We start from the raw sequence: 9,567 nt of genomic DNA, 5'->3' as shown, positions 1-9,567 counted from the left end.
TGGGGCATCAGTTGTTGAGATATGTAAAGAAGATACTGATACAATACAATGTTAGCCTGTCCATCAAAGACTTACAAGTTGTAATACTTTCTCAACATATTTTGTCTGTTAATGTTCATAACTGATATCTTTATTTAGGAATTATGCAAAAGCTTCCTGGAAGCAGAAGGGAATGAAGTAACTGACATTTATGACATTTATTATAGCTTGTTGCCTGTTTTGGGGCAGATGATAAAGTAGTCCCTGGAGAAATATGCAACATTGCATATTAGAAAAACAATCTAGCATGGTTATGAGCAATGCAGTGTAAGATATCTGATTTACAAGCTCACAGCACATGGTACCGAGATGCGTTGTGTCAGCTTTTAGGTCTGCTATTTTTGCTATTTTTGAACATTTTAAATAATGTTGAAACATTTTGAAAGATTCTGAAAAGTTTCAAAACTGTAACATGGCCAAAATAGGGATGCCAGGTTGAAAGTGGTAAAGTGAGATCATTTGTGCATGTAAATGTAGGGACTGACTATAAAAAACAAATAGCTTTATGGCTATATTGACCTGATTCATCACCACAGCAATGAGAAAAGTTCAAGACATTGAATGTTGTGTATTACCAGACCATTATTACAGAGGATAAAATAACTGTTTTTTCTGTAACTTTCATGTCCTACCCGGGATTCAAACCCCCTGCATGAGAGATCACACTTCTACTGCTCAAAGAGGCATGTGGCAGTCCCCGCTTGGCCGGGGGAGATATTGACACCAGGGTCTAGATTTCTCAGTGGAAATGCAGGGAGACCCCCTGCAAACAATCTGTCTACTACACAGATTGTTTAATATAACTTAACCAGATTGTACATCCTTCCTGAGAATCTTGTGAGCTAGCTACCTGTCATGATAAGTGAGGGCATAAAGCGTGAGGCCCTCACTTATCATTTGTGTGTGTAATTTGCGTACGGTGTGTTATGCTGGGAAATTCATGTACGGTAATATTGCAGCAGCAAAACATTTGACAGATAGGCCTTTCATTATTATTAGGAAAGAAACTCCATTCACGTTTGTTCACTTCAACTACTTCAAAATGTAAATGAACCTTGTTTGATAAAGTTTAAAGAAAACATGCTTTTATTTCATTATGGTAATGAAGCAAACATAAATGTACGCATATTAATGATTTGGGTTAGTCTAACCAAAGTAGAATAAGCTAAAACACTAAACTTTATTATGATCCCAGTGCAAATGTTGACGGTGAACATAAATGTAGGTGCCAATAATAACTTCTGTCAGCTGTTTGATGTTATACCCCCTGCGATGTGTGTTACAAATTCAATCCGCAAAGATGGCACTTCTCTTAAAATAATGACCTGAACCGCAAATTAACAATCATAGTATGTAAAGAAGATAGAGGACATATCAAAGTGGAAGGGCTGACATGCACTGCGTAGAATGTAATGTAAATTGGAAGAGACAATCATTATTACTCATTACAGATAATGTAGTAATGTAGAATCAAGGGCCAACTTTTAGAGTATATGATACAGCACATAGTACTTTGTGTATGTTAGAAGGCAGTTATATATGGACAAAAACTAATTTCCAATATGCTTGTAGTTTATAGAATGTTATTTGTCAATAGTATTTATTTATTTTTTTCAGTGATGTAAATCAACTTGCTCCTGCATGTATTGAAGACAAGTTTTAGTTGGTCCCATTCCGTTTTTACGTCTGTCTTTTTGGTCATTTATTTTTGTTTTGTTTGTTTTAAAACTTTTTTTTATTATACTTATTTAGAAATCTGGATCTTATTATACAGTTGATAAAACTAAGAAAAAAGAATGAAGTACATGCATTACTTTGTAAATAAATGTGTACATAAACTATAAAATACTTGCAATAAATTTAAACAAGAGTTTTGTCTAGTCTGTTTCAATTTTAAACTTATTGATTGCAGCACAGCAATGTGATATTTAGCTGAAATAAGAAGCCAAAGACTAAATCTTTGAAAGCAGACTATTCTCATTTATGTAAAGAATTTGTTTGTTTACATAATTCATTTTAAGAAATCAAACTGAGAAACCTTTTGTCATAGCACAGGCAGCTTCGTCATTAAATACGTTTCATGTGCAACAGCTAATTAAATTAGATTTTCTCCAGTGTGTCTTTACTCAGCAGATAATCCAATGGATTAAATGTCTGCAGTCTAGCCAACCCCTCCACTCACCGTGCGTGTGTGTGCACCCACGTGAGAGAGAGAGGGCATGTGTACATGCATGCATACATGCGTGTGTGTGTGTGTGTGTGTGTGTGTGTGTGTGTGTGTGTGTGTGTGTGTGTGTGTGTGTGTGTGTGTGTGTGTGTGTGTGTGTGTGTGTGTGTGTGTGTGTGTGTGTGTGTGTGTGTGTGTGTGTGTTTGTTTGTTTGTGTGTGTGCTTGTGTGTGTAGGTTTGATCCCAGTTCCTTGAGTCTTCACCTCAAAGTCTTCCATTTAAGTTTGGCTAGTCAGTTTTTATTATGTTAAATAACACAACACTATTTGTTATTTAGTTTAGAAACGTTTTAATATGTTTTACACTCATTCACATTTCTGTCAGACTTGTAATAATAATGGTCTCACCATTTATCCATTCTGTATGGAGCACTCACAATAGCCTATGTTTGATAGCACTTTAATGGACATATTGATTTGTAAATCGTGTCCTGATATTGTATGTATGTATGTGAAGGATATGTTATAGCCTACTTGGAGGTAGAGGAAGCAAATCATATAATGTTTTTAATTTTTTTATTTCAAGATCTGAGGGTCAATTGAATTCAACTGGAGCATGATATGACCTGGTAGAGTAACAATTTTGTAAGCATAGACTGTGCGAACAATGGAAACCGTTTCTCTGCTCACCTCTTTCTTTAATTTTCATTAATTTATGGAAACTTTATCAATCTGTGAGCAGAGAACTGTGTTTCTCCACACTATACATAGACACATAGAGCATCTCAGATAGGGCTCCATCGTGGTACAGAACAAAATTTCATGTTCAAAGGAAATCTGAAAGTTTTTTGCACTGCTCATCTCCCATCCTACTGTAACTTGACCTCTGGTTGTATCTCACTTTCTTGTTCATTCCCAAATGATTCTGTTTCCTTATAATGTTTCCCTCTGTTCCTTCTGCTCATTTACAACCCTCCTTCACAAAATATAATGCCTGATTTAGCAAGTGATCGCATTTAGATGAAGTTGTGAGCTTGAAGATCTGCTATTTTCGTCATGTGATGCGGTCATGCGACAGAGCATAAATTAGGCATAACTCTTCCGGGCCCTTTTACTTTCCTTTCCATGATCCCCGTCTTCCCGTCTCCCTTCAACTATACTCCTCCAGTCTCCCCACCGGCCCAATGGCCAAACACACTGACCCAGCCTCCCATTTTTCCCTTTGATGTGAGTGATGTGACCTCTGTGCACCAGATGCCCCAACACCGCCAGTCTTATCCTCTCCAAGAGTCGGCGGCGGCACACACAGCAAGGCCCAGTCATTAACCCCGTACAACCCAGGCCTTCTCCTCACTGCTTAAACACATGATGTATTGGGACACCCACCCCCACGCATCCCCCGATTCACCCAAACATGCATGTGTGGGCGAGGAATGATGATGCAATAGGCTCTTTAAACATTTGAAGAACGGGTCAGCTTTTCAAAGGGAGGGCCTCGAACCTTTGGCCACTGGTTCAGTTATCATGGTCAGTGGTTGAAAGCGTGGCGATGTGTCAGGAGGAGAACAAATGAATGTCTAATGAATGGAAAGTCCAAATGATGAATGGAACTTTCGCACTGGTACATAGCAGGCTTATTTGGATTATGAGTGTATATCTTCGGCGAACCCAGAGTGATAGGGTTAGATAGGATGGAAAGAAAACAATCTACACTTGAACCAACTGATTCAACGTGATGAATAGCAGCTCTATGTAAGGTAATAATTGGCTATGATGCCAGGAAACCCAAACCAATACAATCACTCAGAAATAGTGCTAAATAAAATATATTGTCTTCATCATACTACAGCATGTATCTGTTGGCAAGACCCAACTGCAGTTTACTGTAGTTCCTTCCAGCACAGCGAAAATTAAAACAAGTCAACCTAGAGTAATGATGAGTCATGGCCTCAGTCAACCTTAAATCTGAAACCTAAACAAATCATAGTCTGGGTATACCCCTTATGACAAAGGAGAAGAGCGCAAGAACAAGAGCATTCCTTGGGGTAGAAAAACGAGGGAGGGGATTACTTTATTAAGATGTACTGAAACGCAGCTTGCCGAAGATGGATGAGCACTTCACAAAGGAGGGTTTTCAGAGAAACAAATCCATCTCGTGCTGGAGTCACAAACATCTGCTTTGAAAAGTCTGTCCAAGTGAAACTGTTGCAACTTTGGAGCTTTTTCATTACGGACTGGGAGCCCACACTGACACAATTTGGACAACAGGCTTAGACCACCAGTGTTAAAGGGCTCTGAGCAGGGGAAAAAAATAAAGAGAGACAGAGAGAGACAGAGAGAGACACAGAGAGAGAGAGAGACAGAGAGACAGAGAGAGAGAAAGAGAGAGCGCAGAGAGCTCTTTAAACCGTGGGACTGCTTCTCCATACCTAGTCAAAGTGGGCTTACGTTGCAATGGACACAAGGAGGCTAAAGGCTAATTTACACTTTATTGTACAAACTGACTGAAGTGTCACTTGACAGAAATTATATATTTATACATCAAAGTGTAACAGCCTACAATATGTAATTTGACTGAAAACAGACCTGTTATTGATTGACACTTGTCAAAAGGGTTGTGCAAAGTATTAATTTGCCTTCAAGCTCTGGTGGAGCTCGACTACAGTATTTTGTCACCGTCTGGCAAAAACCAAAACCGTTACTTTTCAGGAAGTGGAAAAAAGAACCTGTGTTCCAATGGATAAAATAGTTATTATTTAGTCACAAGTTCCATTATACCTTTCATTGGTTAGATATTTATGTAACACACAGACAAACCACTTTCATTGGCATCCCTATTTTGGGCATGTCATTATTATGAGAAAATCTTCCAAAATGTTCATAGTGAAAATAGCCGATCTACAACACACAATCTACGACACAACGTGTCGCATTACGACACATTGTGAGCTTGTAGATCCGTTATTTTCGCTACCTTTGCTCGACTGTTATATGACAATGTAGGGCATAATTTATGAAACGTTGAAATATGGAAATACAAGGTTTCTGCCCGACAGTGACACTTTGCTCTAAGTTGGTAGATACAGTAAAAGAGAGTTTCTATAGCTGTTTGAGGCCTGGCCTGAGACTTCTAGTAGGGTGGCGGACGGGGTCTGGAATTAGGAGAGCCCTCCATCAGATAACACGTTTTCTGGTTCATGTAAAGACGTCCAGCACATCAACGGAGACATGCATCACTGTGATGTGGCTTCAGCATCTGTGCACGGCGGCTCTTTGCGCCTCCACAGCCAGCCAAGGCAAAGCGCTGAGATGGGAGAACAGAACCTCTCCATCTCCCACCATTCAGTCTTTCAGCACCACTCCTGGCCAGAGTGCTGGGGATAGGGTGGGGGGGTGGGGGGCGATTCTGCGGGGGAGGGAGATGGAGATGCTGGGGTGTTGATAGCGTGAAAACCAGAGAATGTCACAGTGCTGGGAGAGCATGGTAAAACGCTGTACAGCCTTGTCCGTACAGTAGCAGACAACTTTCAACTGCATTTCTTTGCCAGGGTGTTTCTGCAAGTACATGGCAGAGCTTTAAGACTAACACGTTACGATACAACGCTGACAGAAAGATATGAACGCATAGGGGAAAGGGGTGGGAGTCTCAGCGCTCTTTTATCGGACAAGAACCATGTATGTGTGATAGCGGTGAGGAAAACAGTTGGTATTACTTAAACGAATATTGAGAGATCCTGTGTGAATCTGAGCCAAATCAATTTACACCAACCAATGAGGAATTCTCCTGTGAATGAAGATAGTTCTTGGCCTAATAGCCAGTTTGGTATGGGATAAATACTGTACTGTACTAACTATAGGAAATATAGAGGTCCATTAATAATACCCAAAGGCATCTTGATGGACAGCCTTTTTTAATAACAGCTAACATTCATCACTGTTTGATTTTTAACATTGTTTTCATCATACAAAAAGGGTTCAAAGTCCTAGAGCGACAGGCCATTTTTTAACAAACGGGGCTGCCCTTAACTCCTGCTCTCCGAGGAAGAGATAACCAAGAGTGAGTGAAATTATAGCATTTGTTCGGGAAGGCAATCATATCAGATTTGAATGTATGGTTAACGTCGGTGGAGTCCCATCCATCCTTGTCACGGGGAGACTGGGCAGGATAGGCCGCGAGGGTTTTCGGTGTCTCAGCTGAGCCCACTTGGAAAATGGTCTCCAGCTGTCTCATCATTAGGGCTGATAAGGCACCGTGGCCTGGCTTCAAGTCTGTGGGAATTTGAGTTACAGACAGTAGGTACAAGCAAGTACAAAACAGCGCTCTCTTAATGTCCACCTGGATACTCCTGGATAATGTGCACAAAAATGGAACCAAATGGACCCGTAAGGGTACATTACATTTAGCTGGAGGCCCCTCAGGGAACCCACTCTCCGTTACAAATGGACAAATCAGCACTAAGGATTTGACTGTGTACCGAACGCATTGTGCTTTGCCAGTCATTTGAGATATTGAGGATGGCGGCTTGTTTAAATAAATTGTCCTCATTTTCTGCATTCATATTCACCAATAGCCTTAGCTATTAATCATACATCGATATACAGTACAGTATACAAAGTATGTCCATGGGTTTAGCATTGTAAATTATTATTAAATAATAACCTCCTGGTGGCGCTATAACAGGCCCATGTGAAGCATTTGGGGCAGAGGTTCTGAATTGGCATCCAGGGAGTGTGTGTGCACAGTTTCGGAGCGACCGGGCCAACGGTACCGGAGATTAGCTGCTAACACACGAACAGGACACACGGACGGACACACGGACACACGGACGGACGGACAGGGGGTAAAACATACTCTCTCGCCATGCCTTTCGGCCTGGCGGAGACAATAATAATTATTGCAATAATACATTGCTAATGCTGATGCTGGTTTGATTCTTCTCATAAAATCAAGTCTTCCTCTATGTTATATCTGGAAGTGGCTCTTTAGGCTCAAATTCATTAAATAAACAAGGGTCAATTAAGGTTACCCAATGGATGTATTGGCAACTGGGGCATTTAGCTCATTGTCTGAAATTGTCCGAAAGGCATGGCGAGAGAGTATGTTTTACCCTCCCGTCCGTCCGTGTGTGTGTCCGTGTGTCCTGTCCATGTGTTAGCAGCTTATCTCCGGCACCGTTGGTCCGGTCGCTGTGAAACTGTGCACACACACTCCCTGGATGCCAATTCAGAACCTCTGCCTCAAAACTTTCACATGGGCATGTTATAGCGCCACCTGGAGGCCGATTTGTGCAAAACTATTTTTTTTAGCGGCGCTAGCCGCTCTATACCTTTAGGTATAGAGCGGATATTAGCCCTCTATACCTGGCTTTTGCGTCAACGTTCTGATTGGTCAGGCTCGCCTAGGTTCTGATTGGTCAGGTCCGTCAACGTTCTGATTGGTCAGGCCCGTCGAGGTTCTGATTGGTCAGGTCCGTCAACGTTCTGATTGGTCAGGCCCGTCAAGGTTCTGATTGGTCAGGCCCGTCAAGGTTCTGATTGGTCAGGCCCGTCAAGGTTCTGATTTGTCAGGCAAGGGGACTATTCATGACATCACTATGATGTCAAGGTTTATTTTTTATTTCCTCATGTTTTTTTTTGTGTATATTTTTATTTTCTCATGTTTTTTTTTGTATATATTTTTATTTTCTCATGCTTTTCCCCCTTCTTTTTTTGTATGTATTTTTAACGGCGATGGTCCTGCTCTATACCTGGCTTTTCCGTCAACGTTCTGATTGGTCAGGCCCGTCAACGTTCTGATTGGTCAGGCAAGGGAACTATTCATGACATCAATATTATATCATGAATACAAAATTAGATGGTTTATATAAACTGTAAAAGTCCGGAACATAAACACTCTGGGTAGGGCTTATAAATTGTATAGATTATTTCATAACACATACATATCTTTCTGGTACCACATTTATACACACGCACACACAAAGTTTATTTTTTAGGTACCCACTCTATCAGCTATGACAGATCAGTTTTTGCCACTTACCTTGGAATGCATTTGGTGATTCGCTTCCAATGGCACTATTTAGTGCCACTGGAAGCCTTGAAATAAATTTACAGAGATTTAATATTGTTTCTCTAGTAGAAACACATATCTATGACAAAATATATCAAAGGCGCCGCTACCTTCACACAGGTGTGATTTTTATATTACTCCTACAGATTATATCCAAACGTCATGCAAATCGGTACACAGTATCTCTACAGTCATGTGATCAACACGGATCTGTCCGATTTCCCATATTCCATCCTCATTGGCTAAGGTTGGCTTCCAAAATTTGCAGGATTGGTCCGTTTTAAACAAAATGCCTCAAATCATGAACGCTTGCGATTTCCATGAAATTTCACAAACACATTCCCACTAGGCCAAGGAAGAAATGCCACCCTTTTTCACATTGGCCTGTTATAGCTCCACCAGCAGGTCTAATCTAGCAAAACACAATTTTGGAACAAAATGCCTCAAATCATCAATGCAGTGTCCGATTGCCGTGAACGACCTAAGAATAAATGGCACCCTTTTCACATTGGCCCATTATAGCGCCACCAGGAGGCCATAATAAAGTACCTGACTTGGCGGAGACCTGTGCTCCGAGGAGCACTTTTTCTAGTTAGTATTTAATTTTGGGTGATACTTTTTCTTCATTGTTTTATTGCTTTCTATGTATGCCCAATTTTGTTGCACCAATGCAAAATACACCTCTGTCCATATTCTGTCCATCTACTGTAAGTGTTCTACATTTTTTCAAGGTCTTTGTCTTGGAGAGCTCTTGGAGAGCTGTCAATACTACAGTACAGTATGTCCATGTAATAAGATCACTGATCAGACCTAATCCGATACCAGCAGGACGCCCAGGGCGTAAGTAATCTACGCCCTGGGCGTAGATTACTAATGTCCACCTGGATACTCCTGGATAATGTGCACAAAAATGGAACCAAATGGACCCGTAAGGGTACATTACATTTAGCTGGAGGGCCCTCAGGGAACCCACTCTCTGCGTTACAAATGGATAAATCAGCACTGAGGATTTTACTGTGTACCGAACACATTTTGTGCTTTATCAGTCATTTGAGATATTGAGGATTGTTTAAATAAATTGGGGCATTCAGCTCATTGTCTCCGCCAGGCCGAAAGGCATGGCGAGAGAGTATGTTTTACCCTCCGTCCGTCCGTCCGTCCGTCCGTCCGTGTGTGTGTGTGTGTGTGTGTGTGTGTGTGTGTGTGTGTGTGTGTGTGTGTGTGTGTGTGTGTGTGTGTGTGTGTGTGTGTGTGTGTGTGTGTGTGTGTGTGTGTGTGTGTGTGTGTGTGTGTG

The sequence above is a fragment of the Gymnoscopelus microlampas genome, assembly GCF_963454915.1.
Source record: "Gymnoscopelus microlampas genome assembly, chromosome: 21".
Lineage (NCBI taxonomy): Eukaryota > Metazoa > Chordata > Actinopteri > Myctophiformes > Myctophidae > Gymnoscopelus > Gymnoscopelus microlampas.
This window is presented reverse-complemented; position numbering follows the sequence as displayed.